Below are 21,248 nucleotides of genomic sequence, written 5' to 3' on the forward strand. Positions count from 1 at the left end.
TTGTAAGTGCTGTTGGTGAAGTTTTAAACTAATTTGGCAGGAGGAGGGTACACCAAATAGAGGTATAATACAGTGTGACGTACAGCCAAATCAATCGGGAAAGCAGAGTGTCAATTGTCAAGTTAAGGCACAAGGAAGCACAGAATGGCTGGATGACAATCATTTCAATGGAAGGAGTCTAGCAAGTAAGGCAGATGAGTTGAAGTTCTGATTAACACATGGAGACATTGTTGCAATCACAGAGATACAGTTGAGGGAGGCACAGAACTGGTAGCTCAATATTCTGGCATACGGAACCTTCAGGTGAGACAGGAAGGGTTGGAAAAGACAAACTGATGTCGTAATATTGTTAAAGGAGTCAATTATGGAAATGAGGAAGCATGATATCTTAAATGGCTCCATGCTATAACCTTGGTGGTTCTGTGATTCCTTATATGTCTGACAAAACAATCTGATGCTTTTATGATATTGGCTGACGGATGAAGTTGGAACTCTCTGCTATTCAAGGCTTGACAGAATTACTGTGTTCCTTTTGCTTGAACAGTGCCATTGTTATATTTAATTTCAGCAGACATTTCAGCTTTGATTTAATAAGAAATGCAAAAGAATGACGCCAACAATTATGCAACACTCCCTGCACTGTGAATATATCCTTGGGCATCTCCAATAAGCTAAAGAAACAAAGGTTAGGAGCGGCAATTGAGATGCTTGGCTGAAAAGCTGGATTTTAAGCAAAGTCTTCAAGATAGAATTGACATCACGTCACAAATCCAATCCCTTTTTGGAGCATTCCTTGGATGGGTTTGGCCACAAGGCTTTCCATGGAGATAAGACAGCAATGACTGGATCTGCATTTGTTATGCAACACTCTGTTCCACCTGCCTCTTCAGCATGACCTCTACATCATCATCTCCATTGACAGTCACCTCACTTGCAGGGTAGCCTCTTTCCTAGCCTTAGGAATCTCGTCTTGCTGCACGATTTGGATGGTTTGATCTGTGCCGTGATCCCGACGCCTGTGGATGCTCCATTGTTGACCATATTTCAAGTTAGAATGCACAGCATTTTGGTCTCTCATGGAATCAGAGTATACATGGATGAGCAGCAGAGAACTGGTGTTAAAGTCATGATCATATTGAAGAACAGATTAGGTTCATCAGGTGAAATGGCCCATGCCTCCTCTCTCTCTTGTCTTTTTGCTATTTATCTGAACAAGTTTGTGTCACCATCCTCCTCCTTCTGACATATTCAGGCTTTCAGAAAATGTTGCAACATTGACAATATTTTTTAATGTCTTGGATGAGTAATGTGAATGCACGATAGCCAAGTATGCAGACAACACAAAAATAAGTGGGAAGTCAAGTGTTTGAGATGACATAAAAAGTCTGTAGTGGATAGATTAAGTGAGTGGGCAAAACTTGCCAGATGTAATGTAATTTTGGAAAATGTGTTATTTATCCTGACAGGAAGAACAGGAAAGGCGAATGTTATTTTAAAGGGGCAAGACTGCATAGTTCCTTGAAAATAGACTCGCAGGTATATAGGATAGTGAAGCAGGCATTTGGTATGCTTTCCTTTATTGGTCAGAGCATAGAGCATAGGAGTTGGGAGGTAATGTTGCAGCTGTTAGGACATTGGTTCGGCCAATTTTGGAATATTGCGTGCAATTCTGGTCTCCTTCCCATTGGAAGAATGTTGTGAAACTTGAAAGGGTTCAGAAAAGATGTACAAGGATGTTGCTAGGGTTGGAGGATTTAAGCTATAGGGAGAGGCTGAGTGGCTGGGTCTGTTTTCCCTGGAATGTCGGAGGCTGAGGGGTGACCTTATAGAGGTTTATAAAATCATGAGGAGCATGAATAGGATAAATAGACAAAGTCTTTTCCTTGGGGTGGGGGAGTCAAGAGCTAGACGGCATAGGTTTAGGGTGAGGGGGAAAGATATAAAAGGAACTTAAGGGGAAACTTTTTGATGCAGAGGATAGTGGGTGTATCGAATGAGCTGCCAGAGAAAATAGTGGAGGCTGGTACAGTTACAGCATTTGAAAGGCATCTGTATGGGTTTTGAACAGAAAGGCTGTCAAGGATATTGGCCAAATGCTGCCAAATGGAATGAGTATAGATTTGGATGTCTGGTCAGTGTGGACAAGTTGGACTAAAGGGTTTGTTTCCATGCTGTACATCTCTATGACTCTGTAACTTGAATGTGGAAAGATTGTTTCTCTTGTGGGAGAGTGTCAGACCAGAGGACATATTCTCAAAATAAGGGATTGTCCTTAAGGTGGGACTGAGGAGGAGGTTCCTCTCTCAGAGGCAGTGAACCTGTGGAATTCAGCCCCAGAGGTCTGGAGAAGCTGGGTTGTTAAATATATTCAAGACTGAGATAGATAGACTTATAATCAGTCAAGGAATGTTGTGAGGAAGAGACAGGAAAGTGGAGTTGAGGATTATCAGTTCAGCCATGCTTTGTTAGAATGACGGACCAGACTTGATGGGTCAAATGGCCTTCTTCTGCTCCTTTGTCATCTGCTCTTCTGGTCTTCTTCTTGCTCCCATAGTTTCAGTGTTCTTCCTTATCCAGTAAGTAGTTCACTCCCTTCAAAATAGCTCATGGCCTCTAGTTCAGAAAACCTTTCAGGCAAAATATTTTATATTCTAACCACATTCTTCATATCATCAGGGCATTTCACTTTCGATGATTGAAAAATATTATTCCTTCACAAATCTCTTCGTTGAAACGGTTCTGCCAATCAAAATCCTTTCCATTTTCCCTGTTTGGCACTAACTGTTTTGATCAGCAATTTGAAACAGCTCCCTGTGGATAAATAACATCAGAGGAATGCAAGTGGTTATTGTGGGCCATATTCTACTTGCCTCTGGTACAATTTGTATTCTGTGGCAAAGAATAAGTTCTGACTATGTGTTAGTCATGGGCTGCACAGGCTCTGAAGCTGACATTGTTAAATCGTTTGCAGATCTGTACATACTTTGTGTTAAATTTGGTGGGAACTGCATTGCTGTCATGTTTTTGTCAGCTCTTTCATTCAAGTCTGCAGAACAGAAGGCAGAATTTGTGGTGGTTCTCATGGGTTCCAGACAGTTTGCATAGTCTCTGCCTGTGTAAGATGTGGTACAAAGACACTGAGGGTAATTTTAATTTTTTTAAACTTAACCTATTTCTTTAATTCAACCAGTTCATAGATTTTGTTACACATCTGTAGAGTAGACAGGACTTGAACATGGGCCTCCCAGTTCAGGGGCATGGGCAATACCACTGTGCCATAAGAAGTCCCCTCCTGAGGGTAATTTTAATCTTCAGGATGAATGTGTGGGAGGTTGGGGAATGGGAACATGTCAGATTTTCCTAAATTTGGTAGCATTGAGGTGGAATGCGAAGACAGGTAACACTGATATAAAGAAATGGGAGAGGCTGATTGCAATGAAAGAAATAAACTGTAGTGATTGTTACGAAGTCAGCTAGGTGGACCTCCCAGAATCTAAGCTCCCTGTTTGGAGCTGTTAATGTGGTCCAATTAGGGAGACCAAGCTGACAAATAAGGGTGAATATCAAGCATATTGGGCCCACTGAATGCTTAATTCAGTGTGAGGCAGTGCTACTGTCGAAGGTAATTTGCATTTGCAAATGAAGAGTGATTGGTGATGGCATGCTGGTTTCTGAAGAGTTGTTTCAGAATACTTGCATCCTTTGGCACTTTGCCCATCATCGGATCATCACAAAATCCTCCACAAAGAATTGTTATCAGTATTGTGTTGTAGATTCGCAAAGCGTAAGAAGTCCATAAACAAAGTTGAGACAAACAAAAATATTTTTTTAACTCATGTGAGTTGGTTGAGAATCTTTGGCCTGAATGTCAGGAGAACTTTCTGATTCTTCACCATATTGTTCAATTATATTTTTAATATTCATCTGTAAGGAAGATGGAACCTTTGTTCCAACACCTAATCTGAAATTTGGCACTTCCAGGAAAGCAGCATTCATTTTGTTTGACACTGCTGGTTTAGCTAAGACTATATGGTCAAGTCTTGGAGTGCCTTGAACTAGCAGTATTTTGACTGAAAAATAGGTCCGAGAACACTGAACAAAGGCCAATACTTGAACAGACAGAAACATTGTCAGTGCTCCGTCCCCAGGATAAAAGGAACAAAGATTGGATATTCAAGGGAGGGAAAGGCAATTGCCTGGAAAAACCACAGGGCAAAACATCAACTGAAAACACACTGGGTTGAGTCAAAAACTAGAAACCCAAACACATTAAATAAAATTAAAAATGGTGTCTGGTTTCTTGCCTCACCATCTGAATAAGTTAACTACTGAGGGACATGCTAGGCAGTTGCACAATGTGGGTACTGAGGGACTTGACCATCAATTACCCACAGTGGGGTGTGACCGATCAACAGATCAAACAATCAATTTGCCAATAGTAGACAGGCTAAGCATATCAACAAAAGACAACAAATTTCTATTTAAATTGCGGTGGAACTTGAGGGAGAAATTGAAGTCCAGGATAATGATTTACAGGGTGAAGCAACATTAAGTTCATATTGAAGATGATAATCTGTAGTAACCTTTGAACTGAAAATGTTTTGAAGACTTTTAAAAGCATTGACCTGTTCAACTGTTTATTTTGGTGAAAATAACTGTGAATTCACTGGTACTGCCTTCTCAGCCACCACTCGAAAGTTTTGCTTAAATGACAGCAGTTGTAACCTGGTGAATGTACCATAAAGAAATAAGATTATAAGAAATAGAAACAGGAGAAGGCTGTTCAGCCTCTCAAGCCTGCTCTGCCATACAACTGGATCATGGCTGATCTGACATTCCTCACTTACACTTTCCCACCCTTCCCCCTTAATGGGTGGGTTTTGGTTAGAAATTATTGAGAATCCAACATCTACATTCTTCACTTTAACCATTTTACTTTGGAAATAGCCCACAGAATCATTGCTTTCAATATTGTATGAATTTTGAAAGCTTTTCCTCAAACTCAGAGTTGACAAGGTTAAACAATAAGATCCTTAATTGATCGAATCCATATCTCAAGACTAAAAATTGTAATAACTAGTCGGATGATATTGTTTAAGAAAACTTCTGACAAAGGCTCACTGTCCATACACAAATAACACATGAAAGACATTGAGGTAAGTTTATGAATAAGAAATATTTAGAGGGATATGGGCTAAGCGCAGAAAGCTGAGACTCGTTTAATTTGGCATTATGGTCAGCATGGACTTGTTGGACTGAAGGGCCTGATTCCATGCTGTATGACTGTACGACTACAGAGTCCTTTAAAACCCTCCTCAATGATTGTCTGAGAGTTGAAGTGCTTTACAGATGGCCCCTATACATCTGTCTCTTGATATGTTGAACATATTAGCTTTCTTTGGCTGCAGTTCAGCATCAGTTAAGAAAAATAAATTTATCTAACAGACTTCAGTTTCCACAGTATTTGGCAAATTATTTCTTAAAATTGACTTGAAATTGGGATAAGGTTATCAATTCAAGGTAATTTATTTTAATGTTTTGATTAACTTTACAGGCAGGAAACAATTGACAGATAATCTTGAGAACAGGTTCTTTGAATTTTCTTTTAAATTAACACTTAACAAGGATCATATTCCTGCCACTATCTTGTTACTGAATTGTGTACTCAATGGTACTCATCATCAAAGTGAACAGAAATATGAAATTAGACGCTGGGATAGCACTTATAGTTTTATGTTTTAAATAATACAACATATTTTGTTTTAATCAAATTCCAGCAGAATTGATAGGACCCTGACTGTAGGTTCCAGCAGCTTCGTTGGTTTATTCAATTTTATCTCCAACATTGATGGAATATTGTTTTGGGGCTTTCTGTGAACCCACAGCTAATTAACTGTTAGGATCAAGGATTGTGAAGCTGTCGTACCTGGTACCCTCAACAGTCTGTAACCTGTGCCATCCACCAACACAACAGAAAGGATGTTGACTGATGTTACTTATTCTTCTCTGGAGAATATTAACTGCCCGTTGTAAGACCATGAGACATAGGAGTAAAAATTAGGCCATTCAGCCCATCGAGTCTGCTCTGCCATTCAATCATGGCTAGAGACAAAAACAGCTGAAGATGCTGGAATCCAAGGTAGTCAAGCAAGAGACTGGAAGAACACAGCAAGCTAGGCAGCATCAGGAGGTGAAGAAATCAATGATTCAGGTGGACAGTTATACCCGAAACCGTGACTTCTCCAGCCTCCTGCTTGCCTGCCATTCAATCATGGCTGATAAGTTTCTCAACCCCATTCTCCCACACTCTACCCATAACCCTTGATCCCCTCAATACTCAAGAACCTATCTATCTCAGTCTTAAATATACTCAATGACCTGGCCTCCACAGCCGTCTGTGGCAGTGAATTCCATAGATTCACCACTTTCTGGCTGAAGAAGTTCCTACTTATCTCTATTCTAGAGGATCTTCCCTTTACTCTAAGACTGTGCCTTTGGATCCTAGTCTGTCCTACCAATGGAAACATTTTCCCCACATCTACTCTGTCCAGTGCATTCAGTATTCTGTCTGTTTCAGTTAACTCCTCCCTCATTCTTCTAAACTCCATCACATAAAAAGCCAGAGTCCTCAAACATTCCTCATATGTTAAACTTTACATCCCTGGGACCATTTTAGTGAACCTCCTCTGAACAGGTTCCAGCGCCAGTACATCCTTCCAGCGATATGGGGCCCATCATGGGTGTGAGAGAAAAGAACTGATGAATCTCATACTAGTAGGTGACAAGAGTGCTCAACTGACAGAGTTTAAGTCATCATTTGATTGGAAAATAAAATTCTGTCAAAACAACTTCACCATTTCCTGGCTTTTATGTGGCAGAGTAAGATAAGAGCCCATGGTGTTTGGGGCAAGGTACTAGCATGGATAGATGCCTGGCTGTCTGGCAGAAAGCAGAGAGTGGGGATAAAAGGGTCTTTCTTGGGATGGTAGTTGGTGACAAGTGATGTTCTGCAAGGCTCAGTATTGGGACCACAACATTTCATTTTATGCATGAATGATCTAGATAAGGGAACTGAGGGCATACTGGCTAAGTTTGCATTAAAACTGATCGTGTTTTCAGGAGGTGGAGCAGCCCCAAGTCGAGGTCTATATAGGCACCAACTACAGAGGTAGGAAGAGATAGGAGTTTAAGGCAGAAATTCAGGGAGCTAGGATGGAAGCTTAGAGCTGGAACAAACAGAGTTATTATCTCGAGTTTGTTGCCTGTGCCATGTGCTAGCAAAATAGGGAGAAAAAGAAATTGAACACATGCTCCATGGATGGTGCAGGAGGGAGAGTTTTGGATTCCTGGATAATTGGTGCTCTTTCTGGGGTAGGTGACAGTCTTCACTTGAACCAGAGGGGTACCAATATCCGGGGTGGGGCGGGGGGGAGGAGTTTACTAATGCTTTTCAGGTGGGTTTAACTAATTCGGCAGGGGGATGGGAACCTAAATTGTAGTTTGAGTATCGAGGAGGTTGAGAGTAATGAGGTCAGAAATATGGTTTCAAGGTTGCAAAAAGACACCTGCAAGCAAAAAGTTAGTTTGAAGTGTATCTACTTCAATGCCAGGAGCACCCAGAATAAGGTGGGTGAACTTGCAGCATGGGTTGGTACCTGGGATTTTGATGTTGCGACCATTTCGGAGACATATCTAGAGCAGGGACAGGAATGCTTATTGCAGGTTCTGGAATTTAGATGTTTCAGTAAGAACAGAGAAAATGGTAAAAGAGGGTGGGGTGGGGTTTGGGGGTCATGGGTGACATTATTAGGTCAAGGACAGTATTATGGTTGCAGAAAGGATGTTTGAGAACTTGTCTACTGAGGTAGTATGGGCTGATGTTAGAAACAGGAAAGGAGAGGTGTTGGGAATTTTCAATCGACCTCCAAATGGTTCCAGAGATATAGAGGAAAGGATAGCAAAGATGATCCTCAATCGGAGTGAGAGTGACAAGGTAGTTGTTATGGGGAACTTTAACTTTCCAAGTATTGACCAGGAACACTATAGTTCAAGTACTTTAGTTGGGTCAGTTTTTGTCCAGTGTGAGCAGGAGAGTTTACAGACACAGTATGTAGGCAGGCCAATGAGGGGCGAGGCTACTTTAGAGTTGGAACTGGGGAATTAATCCAGCCAAGTGTTAGATTTAGATGTAGGTGTGCACTTTTGTGATAGTGACTACAATTCGGTTATGTTTACTTTCATGATGGAAAGGGATAAACTGCAGGGCAAGAATTATAGTTGGGGGAAAGGCAATTACAATGTGATTAGCAAGATTTAGGATGGGGAAGTAAACTGCAGGGGATGGGCAAAATTGAAATATGGAGCTTATTCAAGGAACAGCTACTGTGGGTCCTTGACAAGTATGTACCTGTCAGGTAGGGAGGAAGTTGTTGAGCGCAGGCGCCATTGTTTACTTAGGAAGTTGAATCTCTGGTCAAGAAGAAGAAGGCTTATGTTACGATGAGATGTGGTGGCTCAGTTAGGGCACTTGGGAGTTGCAAGTTCGCCAGGAGAGACCTAAAGAGAGAGTTAAGAAAAGCCAGGAGGGGACATAAGAAGTCGTTGGTGAATAGGATCAAGGAAAACCCTCAGGCTTTCTGTAGGTATATCAGGAATAAAAGAATGATGAAAGTAAGATTATGGCCAATCAAGGGTAGTGGTGGGAAGTTGTGCATGGAGTCAGAGGAGAAAGGGAAGGCGCTAAATGAATACCTTTCATCAGTATTCACACTAGAAAAAGACAATGTTGTCAAGGAGAATACTGAGATACAGGCTACTCTACTAGATTTGATTGAGGTTCACAAAGAGGAGATGTTAGCAATTCTGGAAAGTATAAAATTGGATAAGTCTTCTGGGCCAGATTGGATTTATCCTCGAATTCTCTGGGAAGCCAGGAAGGAGATTGCTGAACCTTTGGCTTTGATCTTTATGTCGTCATTGTCTACAGGAATAGTGCCGGAAGACTGAAGGATAGCAAATGTTTCCCCCTTGTTCAAGAAGGGGAGCAGAGACAACCCCGTTGTAGACCAGTGAGCCTTACTTCAGTTGTGGGTAGTGTTGGAAAGGGTTATAAGAGGTAGGATTGAAAATCATCAAGAAAGGAACAAGTTGATTAGGGATAGTCAACACGGATTTGTGAAGGGCAGGTCATGCCTCACAAACCTTATTGAGTTCTTTGAGAAGTTGACCAAACAGGTGGATGATGGTAAAGCGGTTGATGTGGTGTATATGGATTTCAGTAAGATGTTTGATAAGATTCCCACAGTACGTTATTGCTCAAAATGTGGAGGCATGGGATTGAGGGTGATTTAGTGGTTTAGATCAGAAATTGGCCAACTGAGAGAAGACAGAGAGTGGTGGTTGCTGGGAAATATTCATCTTGGAGCTCAGTTACTAGTGGTGTACCACAAGGATCTGTTTTGTCCATTGCTGTTTGTCATTTTTATAAATGACCTGGATGAGGGCATAGAAGGATGGATGAGTAAATTTGCGGATGACACTAAGCTCAGTTGAGTTGTGGATGGTGACGAAGGATGTTGCATGTTACAGAGGGAGAAATAGATAAGCTGAAGAGCTGGGCTGAGAAGTGGTAAATGGAGTTTAATGTGGATAAGTGTGAGGTGATTCACTTTGGAAAGAGTAACAGGAATAAAGAGTCCTGGGCTAATCGTAAGATTCGTGGTAGTGTAGACGAGCAGAGAGATCTCAATGTCCATGTATATAGATCCCTGAAAGTTGCCACCCAGGTTGCTAGGGCTGTTAAGAAAGCGTACTGCGTGTTAGCTTTTATGGATAGAGGGATTGAGTTTTGGAACCATGAGGTAATGCTACAGCTGAACAAATCTGTGGTGCGGCCGTACTTGGAGTGTTGTACACAGTTCTAGTCCCGGATTATAGGAAGGATGTGGAAATTTCGGAAAGGGTTCAGAGGAGATTTACCAGGATGTTGCCTGGTATGGAGGGAAGGTCTTATGAGGAAGGGCTGAGGGACTTGAGGCTGTTTGCATAAGAGAGAAGAAGGTTGAGAGGTGACTTAATTGAGAGATAGAAGATAATCAGAGGGTTAGGTAGGTTAGCCAGTGAAAGCCTTTCTCCTCGGATGGTAATGGCTAGCACAAGGGGACATAGCTTTAGGTAGAGGGGTGGTAGATATAGGTCAGTTGTCAGAGGTAATTTCTTTACTCAGAGAGTAGTAGGAGCATGGAACGCACTGCCTGCAACAGTAGTAGACTCACCAGCTTTAAGGCCATTTAAATAGTCATTGAATAGACATATGGACGAGAATGGATTAATGTCAGTTAGATGCGCCTCAGATTGGTTTCACAGGTCAGCGCAACACCGAAGGCCTAAGGGCCTATACTGTGGTATAATGTTCTATGTTCTAATACACAGATAGATTGAAGGACAGGTAGCATTGAGGAGGCAGAGAGGCTGCAGAAGGACCTGGACAGGTTAGGAGAGTGTGCAAATAAGGGGCAGGTGGAGTACAACGTGGGAAAGTGTGAGGTCATGCACTTAGATCGGAAGAATAGAGGTATGGGCTACTTTCTGAATGGGAAGAAAATTCAGAAGTCTGAAGCGCAAAGAGACTTGGGAGTTCCAGTCCAGGATTCTCTCAAGGTACACTTGCAGTTTGAGTCAGAAGTTAAGAAAGCAAATGCTATAATGGCATTTATTTTGAGAGGACTTGAATATAAAAGCAGGGATGACAATACACGAGTTTGTGTTATTTTTGTAATTTTATGAAAAACCTTAAAAATTTTCTTTTTCAATAAAAATACCTATAAAAATAATAGCAGGGATGTACTTCTGAGGCTCTATAATGCTCTGGTCAGACCACATTTGGAGTATTGTGCGCAATTTTGGCCCCTATATCTCTGGAAGGATGCACTGGCCTGAGAACATGTTCACAGGAGGTTCATGAGAATGGTCCCAGGAATAAAAAGCTTAACATGTGAGGAATATTGGAGGACTCTGGGTCTTTTCTCGATGGAGTTTAGAAGGCTGAGGGATCTAATTGAAACATACAGAATACTGGATGGCCTGGACTGAGTGGATGTTAAGATGTTTCCATAGGTGGAAGAGACTAAGACCTGCGGGCACAGCCTTAGGGTGAAGGGAAGGCCTTTTAGAATGGAGATAAGGAGAAACATCTTCAGCCAGAGAGTGGTGAATATATGGAGTTCATTGCCACAGAAGGCTGTGAAGGCAGGTCATTGAATATATTTAAGATTGAGGTAGATTGATTCTGGATTGTCAAAGGAATCAATCGTTTTAGATTCAATTAGATTACTTAGATTAGATTAGATTAGATTACTTACAGTGTGGAAACAGGCCCTTCGGCCCAACAAGTCCACACCTACCCGCCGAATCGCAAGCCACCCAGACCCATTCCCCTACATTCATCACTTCACCTAACACTGCAGGCATGGCCAATTCACCTAACCTGCACATTTTTTTGGACTGTGGGAGGAAACCGGAGTACCCGGAGGAAACCCACGCAGACATGGGAAGAATGTACAAACTCCACACAGTCAGTCGCCTGAGGCGGGAATGGGGAGAAAGCTGGAGAAAGGGGTTGAGAAACTTATCAGGGAGGAGAAAGTGAGAACTGCAGATGCTGGAGATCAGCGTCAAGAGTGTGGTGCTGGAAAAGCACAGGAGATATTCTCCTGCTCCTTGGATGCTGCCTGACCAGCACCACACTTGCGACTGAGAAACTTATCAGCCATGATTGAAGGGAAGAGCAGACTCAATGGGCTAAATAGCCTAATTTCTGCTCCAATGTACTATGGTCTTATGGTCATAAGTGTCCCACAGTGTCTCACAGAGGCAAAGTGTAAGAAAAAAATCAACTGTCAGTCATAGCATTCTTACCTCTGTGTCAAAGGTTGTGGCTTCCATTCCTTCTCCAAGGACTTAAAAGCATATAATTTGCACTTCTGTTCAATGCTGAGGTCTTGGTGTACTTTTGGATGTTCCTTCTTTCAAAGGTCTGAAGATTAGGTTAGATAGATAACTTACAGTGTGGAAACAGGCCCTTCAGCCCAACAAGTCCACACCGACCCTCTGAAGAGCAACCCACCCAGACCCAATCCCCCATATTTACCCCTTCACCTAACACTATGGGCAATTTAGCATGGCTAATTCACCGAACCTGCACATTTTTGGATTGTGGGAAGAAACCGGAGCACCCAGAGGAAACCCACACAGACACGGGGAGAATGTACAAACTCCACACAGTTAACTGAGGCAGGGAATTGAACCCTGGTCTCTGGCACTGTGAGGCAGCAGTGCTAACCACTGTGCCACCATGCCACCCATAAAGGTGATGTTAAACTCATTCCTTATGTGCCCTTTCAACTGGGTATAAAAGATCCCCTGATATTGTTTGTAGAACACCAGGGAAGTTTTCCTGGGGCCTTGATCAAAATTTCGTTCTTCAGCAATTTTGTTAAAATAACTTCCCTGGTCATTAGACGGTGCAGTGCTGTGTTTCCCTGCATTTGAATATCTTGCATCTTGTATCTCTTGTTTCAATTACAGGTTTTATCCACTTCTTGATATCTACTTCTATGTTGAAGAGTGGGAAGTTGATGTTTTTGTTATATACATCATGCCTGCTCCATCATGAAAGGATTTCAATGGAACTGCTTCTCATTGATTATCAGTACACTACAAAGCCTACGCCAAACAAGTTTCCTTCAAATCTTTCCTGCACGACTCAGAGGGTGTTTTGTGTAGTAGCTGTTCAATTTGTGCACATGGGTGTTGTATTATGATTGGACAAACAAATGCTGGATATAACAGATGTACTGGGAAAAATAGTTACATTTGGAAAGCAACATTGAAGCTGTAAAGGAAGGCCGTGTTACAAGCACAACATGACATGCAGCAATCCATTTGTACTCCATTTGGATAATTGATTTGGATACTCCATTTGGATAAACCACTCTCCCCCCCCCCGCCCCAACCGACACAAACATACACACAAACCCAGTCACTCCCCTTCCCTCGATAGAAATTGTGCTCTGAGTCACATTGGAAGCAGTACAGGAGGGAATTATATTTCCAAAGTCACAATGGATATCTTATCGGAAGGGGTAAAACTCCCAGAGTAACAGTGGACTTGAAACATGGTTCTGAAGAAACAAGTTGCACTGGATAGAGTTGTGTGGGGCCTAAGGGCACAAGTGGTGAAATCTCAATGAATTACTCCAACCTTTTACCCTTTTTGACTGTGCTAAAATCTGTTGGCTATAACACTATTTAACAGACCTACATCTAGTTATGTTTCGTCAATATTAGTTTTGAATAAATTCCTTAAGGTCATTAGCTATGATGAGATAACTGTAACCAGCTGTGAGAGACTATAATAACTATGCCAAGTCAAATTTGAACAAAACACTCACACACACTGGGACTTAATGATATGCCTTACAGCATATAGCACAGTATTCAGGAAGTGGAAATTTGTAAGCCCCTGTCATGCTGTTGTACCTCATAGGGCAGACAAATTGCTGAAGCTAATGTGAGGACTCTCCTACTTTTTTCTCAGAGATGTATACTCCCTTTGAATATTCCTCTATTGATTGCAATGCAGAATAGTTTGACTTGAACATGCAAATTGTGAAAATATAATCACCCAACCCCCAATCAAAGAAAGGAAGCCATTAAACATCTGTAAAGAGAACAAGAATAGCAGTCCCCGAATTCTTTGACGCCTGGGCAACAAAAGTGAGTGAGCCTTCGCAAACATGGCTATGTGAGCAAACAGTTCAGTTCCCAATTAATAGACTATGAACTGGATTGAAACTGCTTTATCAACAAGAGAAATCTGACCTGTGTACATGGCATGCATTGCTTATCTGGTAATTTGTTTATAATCATGGGAATTGTCAACCATTTACAGGAAAAAAATTGCTCAAGGTGACTTCACTTTGCAGGCTAGGGCCTGCTCTTCAAACAGGAGTATGGACAAGAGGACAAAGAGAAGGAAAGGAAACCCAAAGAATGGGGAAAATTTCATAATTTGCTGATAAATGTATGGTGCATGGGTCTGTGGCACTGCACTACCTGTTTCCTACAAGTTTGTTAGTCCTCCTGCCAAATATACGAGGTTTGTCTCCTATTCTTTATATCACTGACATATCCTGTATTCCTGTAGGTGTGATAATTAACTGTATATAAGTTAGGTCAACTTCAGATTACTGATGCTGTCCTGTACCTGTGCTACATTGCACTGGCTGTTTTGAGGCCTTCATATAGATTCCTCTATGTGCCCTTTAAACCTAACCCCCTGAGTTTGTTGAGAGGAAATGGCAAATATCATTCATACAGTATGAGCCCCACAGAGAAAATGGGCAACAGAGGAATTTGATATTGTTGAGAATGTTGAGGGTAACAGTTTGTTCTCGCCTTATAACCTTTCTGAACTCCCAGCTCACTGTTATCCTGCTACCAGTAATGTGCAAGCTGCCGATAGTGTCACCATGTTCGTCTTGCTTTCCACGACACCCTTTTTCCTTCACTTGAAGCACCACCTTTGTCAGCCAGCTCGATTGCAGCAGACCCAGGAGGAGAAGAGAGAACAGCAGATCACAGTTGAAGAACCTCTGTCACCTGATCTGTCACAGCTTGTAGTTCAGTTACTAGTGGTACTTGAAGATGCAGTGTAGAATTGGGATCTGTATGAGTGAACTGCAACCATATAGCAGATGTTCTTCACAATCACCTGACTGCAAGTTTAGTGCCTGACTCTTTAAATGGTGTTCATATTGGGTCCCTTTGTCGCTGAACATACTCTTTGGTGAATGAGAGTGAATTCACAGAATGGGTCTGCATCATTCAACTTGGAAAATAGTATGGATCAAATAGGTTTGGAACTGTATAGACGACTGTAATGCTTTCACGAGTTCAACAGCTTCCAAGCTACCCTGGAGATGGCTGCACCAATATGCTTCTCAAATGGGGCATTGCTGTGCAATCAGCTGCAGGCTCACTGCATAGCAGCAGAAGGGTGTTCTGTAGTGTCTGTCATGTCATCTTCAGCAGTCTTATCGGATCTGATTTTGTGTCCAGATAGTGTTCTGCATGAGATGTGAAATGACAGCTCTTTTCAATTGAATGTGAAAGATTTTGTGATACAATTCAAGGAAGGTCAGGGGAATTTTTCCCTGTGTCAAAGCCAACATTCATCTCTCTTGACGAAAACAGATTAATTCATAACTTATTGTCCCTTTCTTTCATATGAGACAATACTGTTTCCAATGCTGAACTCCATACGGCAGCAACTGTAATTCATAAATTAATTATTATAAACAAGCTCGGATGACCTGAAGCCCTGAAGGAAATTTTTCAAAGCCATATATAGAGGGCAAGAATGTTCTGTTATTTCTGAATTATTCTTCTTGACATATTGATTTGTTGCCAGAGGACCTTGAAAGAGAGTTTACAACTAAAACATATCACTGCCAGTATTTTCAGTGAATTAGCTTACATTGAAGTTTGGCAGAATTTGAAGTTGGAAACAGCATTGGCCATACTGCTGCATTGCAAGAAAGGCGTTCAACTGAGCAGTGTTGATACTGGCACTGTACCAAGCTACATGTGTAAAGAAAACAAAAGAAATAAGATTGTTGAAACTTTGAACAAATAGAATACTGTATATGTCGTTTGAAAGAATTGTATCAGAGTTGCAGGAATTTGAGCTCAAATGCCAAGATGATGGCATTCCTGATTGCCATTCAGTTTTATTTTGAGATAATTTTGAAGCAGTTCCTTATCTTTCTGAGTCTCCATATGGTGGAATCACTGATTACAGTATAGCATGGTAAATCTTTCAAAGCCCTTGCAACAATTTACACAGAACGTTCTCGAGTTGGCAGTGATGTGTTTTCAATGACAATGGGCTGCAATCACAAACAAACAGCACACTTTGGAATGTTGCCTTTGAAGCAAGATAGTTTTGGCAATCTTGCTCCAAAACAGATCACCAAATCCCATTACTTTTGAGGGCCTGAATTTTAATAGGCCCCCTCAACATTCCTGGAAGATAAGTTAGTTCCAAACTAACTGACTTTAAAGAAGGCTATCTTGCATTAATAACACACTCTGGGTGGCCAAAAAAGGCTAAAATTCAAACTTCTGCACCTCAGCAAAATAAAATTTTGTTCTTAATTTAATTTGCTGGTAGCTATTGCAGTCACAGCAGCACCAAAACACAGTCATGGGCGTTGATGGAACTGACAGCAGTCTCATAAAGAAAGAAAGCAATGAATCCTGAACCCAGATATGTTCTGGGCATTTGGGATGGTGAGGGATAGACAACCATCGGGAGGTGGTGGGACGAAGTTTGGTGTTGGGAGCAGGTCTTACAGTTCAGATGGAAGCACAAATGTCTTGAAAGGTGCTGCTCTTGTTCCGAGCATACCCCAAAATTATGTAGCTCCTTCCTTTCTGCCTTTTCACCAAACTTGTTCAAATCAAAGGCCTTCACAATCTCACCCACTTTCCACTCACCAGTGTAGATATTTTTAATCAACTTGTTCAGAGATGTTACGATAAACTTCCAGAGCAGATGGGATTTAAACCCGGATCTTGTGGCTTACAAGTAGAGTCATGAACACTGCACCATGTGAGCCCATTCCCCACTGTGTTTTGAAACTGGAAGTGGCCTGAGGGCTTCAATTGGGCAATAATCAGCCACTTATGGGCCCAGTAGGCATAAAGAGCAGTGGATAATGGGTGCCTTACCCAAACCCTCTACCCCATATTAAGGGGCTGGGTTGAAGGCAGATTGGAAGTTAATGGACTAGCCAATGAATATATTTTATGTCTCTTCTTGCTGAAAACACACTGATTGAGAGATTGTAAATTTCAACTCCAGAGTATAGTCATAGAATCATGAGTCATAGAGATGTACAGCATGGAAACAGACCCATCGGTCCAACGTGTCCACGCCAACCAAATAACCCAAACCAATCTATGGTCATTTTAATTAACCTATTTCAGACATGCTGTGTCACACCTCCAGCTCAGGTGGACTTGAAGTGGATCTTCTTTGCAGAAGCACACTCTGGCAGCTCCCAAGTGTGTGAATATAGCGTTCTCAAATCCCATTCTGCACAACATAAGTGATTCTGTAACTTACACTCCAAATTCTCCAGATTTGATTCTGAGACCATTTCTCAAAAATATCAGGAATCAAATGGATGGAGATTGTATTGCCACAATCTAGCTGTTAAAGAAGCCAAGGGAAGTTGGAAGGAAGTGCACATTAGCTCAGACAAGACAAGTCTGTTTGGACAGGGGTTTGAATGGCTTAATACAGATCTAATAGAGCATACATTGCATTGGTTCAAAACATATGGATCAATTCCACAATTTCCACCACTTATTACAATTTGATAAATCTATAGCAGTGTGAGTTCTATGTAGCTGAGACAGTAATCTTGGAAACGTTGTGAAGGAGAAAAATGTCTGTGTATTTCAGTATATGTCACTTAGCACAGGCTTTGCAGCAAGTCAGCAGTGTATTTTGATATCAATTAGTGCAATAGACAATGTCTAAATATTTTTAGGCAACGTATTACATACCTGGAGCAGATGGCTACATGTATGAAGAAGTTCTTTCATCAGCTTAGTGTTAGAATTTGCTAACGTGGAATTTCCTGCACAGCATGCCCAGGCTGAGAGAGTAAATCTGAAGCACGCAGCGGCAGGTATGGGCAAGAAGTAATGGAGACAAACACACCAGAGAAGAACAAGTTGAAGGAGAGAATGAAGAAAAATTAAAGCAAGGAGATGAGCAAAAGCAGCAAATTACTTCGCTGTTCAGCTACTTGTTGCCATCATATGGATCATGGTATTTCTTACCTTTTCACTGACAGTACCAAGGCAATGGAGTGTTAGGGAGTACGCATAATTAGAGGGACTGAGGTGTGCATGTCCATAGATTCTTGAAAGTAGAAGGATAGGTTAAGAAGGCATATGGGAACTTGCCTTTATTCATCAAGACATTGAATACAATAGCAAGAAGGTTACGATACATAAAAACTGAAAGAACTGCAGTTGCTGTAAATCAGAAACAAAAACATAAATTGCTAGAAAAGCTGAGCAGGTCTGGCAGCATCTGTGGAGAGAAATCAGAGTTTATGTTTTGGATCGAGTGACCCTTCCCTGCCAGATGAGTTAAACTTTACCAGTAATTTCTGTTTTTGAAGGTTATGATGTATGTATAATTATAGATAGGACAAAGCTGAACTACTGTGGGCAGTTCTGGTTACCACACTAAAGGAAGGATGTAATTGCATGTGAGAAGATGCAGAGTGGATTCAAGAGAGACTAGGAACTGTTTTTCTTAGAGCAGATAGGGCTGAGGAGCATTTGATTGAGGTGTGGAAAGTTCTGGGGTGTAGACTAGATAGACAGGGGCCACCTCTCCCCTCAGTAGAGAGGTCAGTTACCAGGCCCACAATCTTAAAGAAAGCAACAGGAGGTTTAGAGGGGATTTGAATAAAATTGTTTCTCACCCAGAAGGTGGTGGGTATCCAAAAATCAAAGCCTAAAAGGGTGACAGAGGCTGGAATCCTCAAGAGATTTAAGAAGTATTTAAGGCGAACACTTGAAATGCCATGGCATACGAGGCTATGGGACATATGCTGGAAATTGGGGTGAGTGTAGATAGATGTTTGATGACCCAATGGGCCAAAGGGTCTCTTTCCTTGTTGTGGAAACTCTGTGATCTCTCTGACTGTATGACTAATGTCATCATGATAGTTTTTTTTCCACAACAAGAAACTATTTTATTCTCACATTCTTACAGCTTGATTGGAATTGTCCTGTATTTTCCAATATTGTAACCATTAATGATAACTTGTAAGTTTTCAGTGAGTGGAGACAAGTTTGCTTTTTCTCACCACTGTTGCAAATCTTTTCCCACAGTGCTCAGTGCTGACAGGCTGATGGGACAGGTCATACTAATGTGGCATCCTCTCATGCACCACACGCTATATGGGAGGATGCTGTGTGGTCTCTGAATTCCATTGAGTCAGTACTAACCATTTTGGAAGGAATTTACGAGTGTGGAATTAGCTGAATCAGTGTGGCTTCTGAAATGTCTGTGGAAACTTGGCTGATCCCTTTCCCTTCTGGGGTGCTGCATAAATTAATAAATGGAAAAGCAGCCAGAATGAACAATGGTTTAGTGGGGACTGGTTTGAGTCGTTACCTGGATGATGATTTAGATGCTGAACTACCATTTTTGGTCTGTCCATCCCTCTCTTCACCAGGTCATGTCCTAACTTAAGCCCCTAACTCCTAACTTGAGTCTTGACAAGCAAAGAACCTCTCTGACTCATGAGATACTACCATAAAGCCAATGGTCATTGATCCTGGACAAGTGTCTTGCTGGATGTCAACCCAGGAATTAGGGACTGTGATGTCAAACACCATTAGTTTATGTTGATTGACTCGACTGAAATGTACCAAAAGCTTAATTTTTTCTGTGAATTTTTACACTGATTTTTAATATCCCCATTTTTGATGATTTCATGTCTTTTACATGCATATTTTGTATGGTAGTTGCAAGGTATGTGGAACTGGAGGAAAGAATGACTCAAATCTACGTGATCAAGCTGTGCATAATAATTTTTTTATTTCAGGCTATTAACTCTGAAACCATTGAAGGTCAGTGATGTTTGTTTCTTTTTAGTGGATGAGTAAAATGCTCAGGAAAATTTGTTTTCAGATTATTGGAAGAAAGCTCCTGTTTCTGGACAAAATAAAAGTTATATTTGTGATCAGATAGGGAGAGGAGTCATACAGGGAAGGAAAGAGCCAGAAAGGAGAGCTCAAGGAGAGATGGGAAGGAAGCGGGTCAGTGGCAGCAAATAAGACAGCTCCACAAGCTGCAGGCTCTCAACATTGTTACATTACACAGGTGCATACCCATACTGGCACCAGCAAAGTAATGTGAACCATATTGTGTTTCTAGCATCTTTGAATCAGGAATGACATTATTAAAACCATTCATGCTGATATCTGGCCCCTTCAACAAAACTGACCATATCCACAGATTGACTTCATCAGCTTCGAAAGTATCTGCTAATTTGCAGCCCTTTGAGGAAACTTAAAATTGTTTTCTATGAGCTGCAGGGGCAGTATTAGGCATCTATTGAGTTATTAGAAAACACTTAATTTACTAATAAATTTACTTATATACACCAATTAAACAAATCAATTGCTCTGTTTAGTTTCTTTGGAATCATTTTCAATTATTTAAAGTTAACAGGAAGAGAGGGTTGAATTTTAAAAAAATGTTTAAATAATATAAGCATAACTTTAGCTGGCTAAAATTACAAGATTACCATTTTTTAATACAATTTATTGTCACAGGTGGTAATGAACATCTCGGTTCTAAAATATTGTCTGATTGAAGTGATATGCATGTGCAATGAAACCAAGTTTGGAGCCGACTATTTTGAAGGCTCACTGCACGGACCCACAAGGCCTCCTTGTTCTAGTTTGATAGAGGAAAATAAAACCAAAAGAACTGCCATTGCTGGAAACCAAAAACAAAAACAGAAATTAGTGAAAAAGCTCAGCAGGTCTTACAGCTTCTGTGGAGAGAAATCAGTTAACATTTTGGGTCCAATATCCCTTCCTCAGAACCGAATCACTTTCTGTTTTTGGTCATATCGTATTGAAAATAAGTAATTTTACAGCTAGTTACAGTTTAAAGTGATACAATCAATTCTACATTAAATCTGTGATTGCAATCTTTGAGAAGATTTCTAGGTCAGGTTGAGGTTCTGGTTGTAAGTTTGCTCGCTGAGCCTGGAACTTTTGTTTTCAGACGGTTTGTCACCATGCTAGGTAACATCATCAGTGAGCCTCTGGTTGGGCACTAGTATAATGTCTTGCTTTCTATTTAGGTGTCTCGGTTTCTTCAGGTGGGTGATATCATTTCCAGTTCTTTTTCTCAGGGGATGGCAGATGGAGTTCAAATTGGTGTGGTTATTGATGGAGTTCTGGTTAGAATGCCAGGCCTTGAGGAATTCCCATGCATGTCTCTGTTTAGCTTATCCTACGATGGATATGTTGTCCCATTCAAAGTGGTGACCTTCATCTGTAAGTAATGATACTAGTGATGGGCCATGTCTTTTGGTAGCTACTGGATGTTCATGTGTTCTGGTGGCTAGTTTTCT

This window comes from Chiloscyllium punctatum, chromosome 35 (assembly GCF_047496795.1).
Source record: "Chiloscyllium punctatum isolate Juve2018m chromosome 35, sChiPun1.3, whole genome shotgun sequence".
NCBI lineage: Eukaryota > Metazoa > Chordata > Chondrichthyes > Orectolobiformes > Hemiscylliidae > Chiloscyllium > Chiloscyllium punctatum.